We start from the raw sequence: 3,422 nt of genomic DNA on the forward strand, positions 1-3,422 counted from the left end.
TAAGAAGTTGATTCTGATAAAGTGATTAACTCAAGGTCATTAGTTTGAACTTGATGTAATCCTGATACGAATGATTGAATGGACAAGATGATGAACCAATCCCTACAAGTGGTTTTCTATCAAACCTACAAGTGGTAAAAACAAACTTATTTTCCGGAAAAATCATTTTGATTAAAACAAACTTAAGTGTTTTGAAATCATAATGAGAAAATAGTTTGTTGAAAGGGGGAGTTCTGAGTGTCTATGCCAAGTGGATGGCGAATTGAGGCGATTTGATATCGGTTGTCAATTTTCTGTACAGTTTGTTTTCAATTTTCTTTAATGTGTTTGCATTTTAGGGGGGGTAAGAAATTTCAGAAAATCCAAAAACATTAGAAAATTTGAAAAAGCCAAAAACATGATAAAATTCAAAAATGAGTTTTGTTGTATAAAAGAGGAAATGATAGTACATCAGTGGACTGTCACAACATGCTAAAGAATTGAAAAGTTAAAATGTGATAAACAATCTTACTGCGGATATGCCAGTAGGTTTTTGCACATTTAGTAGATTGTGACGAGATATAAACCTAAAATTCAAACTTGCTTAATTCGTGGGTAACAACTTCTTGGATATATGGGTAACCTCCGAAATCTTGTTTGAAAGGTCCCTCTTTCTGAGATACTAGGTCTTTATGCTCAGTGATATCTGGGTTATCCCGGGACTTCTGCTGTATGGAAATACTGACCTAGTCCCCGTATAATACTTTCCGCAAATGCTTGAAATACAGCGCCGCCCTCAGCAACTTGATGAAAGAATAAAATTGATAGTCATTGATGTTGTAAAAAAGATCCTCTAAAGGGGACTCACCTAAAGTCGAGTCGTCATCTCTCTGCTGAACGGAAGTTCTGACCTGAGCTCTCACGGTTTCGCATCTAACCCCTTACAGATATCATCTAGGTATACTCACCTGTAAGACTGAATATTGGGATCTGGATACGGGAGTATATTCAAGTAGTGGGACACGCGAATAAGTTTAAGTGCTTAAAACATTAATTTTGTATCTCGGACCAGTTGAAATTTGTGTGAAAATTTAAAGTGGACCGGTATACTGACAATCTAGGTGAATTGTTTAGAACTTAAAATGAAATGAAGCTTAACGGTGTTTGTAACACCCCCAAAATACCACCTGCGGGAACTCCGCGAGGCGTGTTACGCATCAGAGTCTGAGCCACCAATCACATTGAACCAATGATAGTTATTTAAATAAACATGTCGTTAATTACCAATAGAAAATGTCAAACATAGTATTAATTCCCAAAGAGTTGTATAGCGGAAGCATGTAATAAATCGTTTAGCAAATTGTTTCATAATAATACTTAAAACCAATGTATCAAATATAAGTAATCCAATAGCCTCGATCCATGACCACTCCAGCACTCCCAGATAGCAAGTCCATGTCTTGTATTCTAACGACCTGCAAGCATGCAGACAAGTGTGTCAGACGACGCTGGTGAGTTCAAAGATTAGTTAACGTGTTTTGTTACCGGGTATATGTTAAGTCAGTTCAACGTTATGATTTGATGCGGTTCATAACTTGTTGAGATACCCTAGGGAGTGTGCCCATATGTATCCGGGAAGTGTGTCCCTCAATAACCTGGAGTGTGTCCAGCCCCCAATGCCCCTAACCAAGCATTGGTAGTGATCGATCCCATGTACAATAACCAAGACCCAATTACATTGTTTACCCAAGATTCCCTTTCCAAACGTTTACTAGTTATCCCAAACCACCGAGACGCATGCTTGAGGAATGCAGTGAACTCACCTTGGTTTGCTCGGTAAGATTAACTACTTGCTCACACTTAATCAGTCAAGTCCTAATTATTCACATGTATTTGATCAGTTGATATTCATGAAGTTGGCACGTATGTGTAATCACAAAGGACAATGCGTCGATAATCACCAAGTAGCACATTGTACACATTCAAGCTCATATAAGTCATGTGTATCACTTAACAACAGTTAAATATCTCAGTTAACTTCTAACAGAGTTAAGTCAGATTACTGTGCAAATTATTCAAGTCGGCGAAACACAGATTGACGAAACATACCCTGTTTCGTCAACCACCCTTTGGCGAAACTGATTCTGTCTCGTCGACTTCCCTTGGCGAAACACCCTCTCTGTTTCGTCAACTACCCCTTGACGAAACAAGATTCTGTTTTGTCAATATTTCTGTTTCGTCAAACAAGTCAGTTACGTCGACATCAGTTACGTCAATTAGTAATTACGTCAATCATGCCGATCAGTTACAGTATCAACCCAGAAACCCTAATCATCTTCAGCCGTTACACATCAATATCATACGATCACACTATCATCATCAATCACATATCATTACGCAGTCATTATCATTCACAAAGAACATCGTTAATCTAAACAAGCGTATCATCATAACCAATCATCTAGCATGAACCCTAGGTCACGAGATAGTCATGTGTAGCCTAGATCGAAACATACGGATTCGGTAACCATGTTTCTTTTAATCACGATATCACCGATAATATACCACATCACATCAACATCAACCAACGCATTCAAGGATCTCATCATATATATTTCAACATCATAATTCTGATTTCATATAGTTAACTGACCCTAATTCAAACACATAAGACCTCAATTAAAGATATGCATACAATAGAGTTTACACTAACCGATTCAAGATGAACAAATAAGGATTCAATAGGGAAGATGATGATGAAGGATGGATGTTGCCGTCACACAGTGGATAGAGCTCCTAGGGTTTTTCTTATTTGCCAAAAAGTATACAACTGAAGTCTGTTCACGTTAATATGTACAATTTACCGTACTGGGCCCGAACTGGGCCTTGGCGAAACTGGGCCGGCGGAACACATCCTGTTTCGTCGAGCTATGGTTGACGAATCACACTCCTGTTTCGTCGAAGAGTGTTTGGCGAAACAAGCTTTTGTTTCGTCGAGTATGTTATGACTATGCAATTCTGTTTAGTCAGGTTGTGAAGGTTATACAATACTTAACTAGTTCCAGTGTGTACTAACAGGTTCACATAATATTATTAACACATAAACATGCAGTACTCACGATACATTACATCATATCACAATGTGTACAATACAAGTCAATATCGAAACTCGAGTTGTCACAGTGTTGGTGACTTGTCTCAAAAACTGATATGATCCTCTTACACAAACTCACAAAAATAGTGTGTGCAAATATTTCTTTACTGCATTACATTTCCTTTATTACAAAATCCAAAAAGATTTTTAGTGTGTTTTAGCATAAACTTTTGAAAACTCAAAAAGATTTTCGACAACTGGTGTTGGAGAGCTGATTTTCAAAATTCTAAGTGCTAGACATGATGACAAATTCTGTGAAGGAAAGTTTGTTCTTAAACAAATATGTTTT

This window comes from Helianthus annuus, chromosome 5 (assembly GCF_002127325.2).
Source record: "Helianthus annuus cultivar XRQ/B chromosome 5, HanXRQr2.0-SUNRISE, whole genome shotgun sequence".
Classification (NCBI taxonomy): Eukaryota; Viridiplantae; Streptophyta; class Magnoliopsida; order Asterales; family Asteraceae; genus Helianthus; species Helianthus annuus.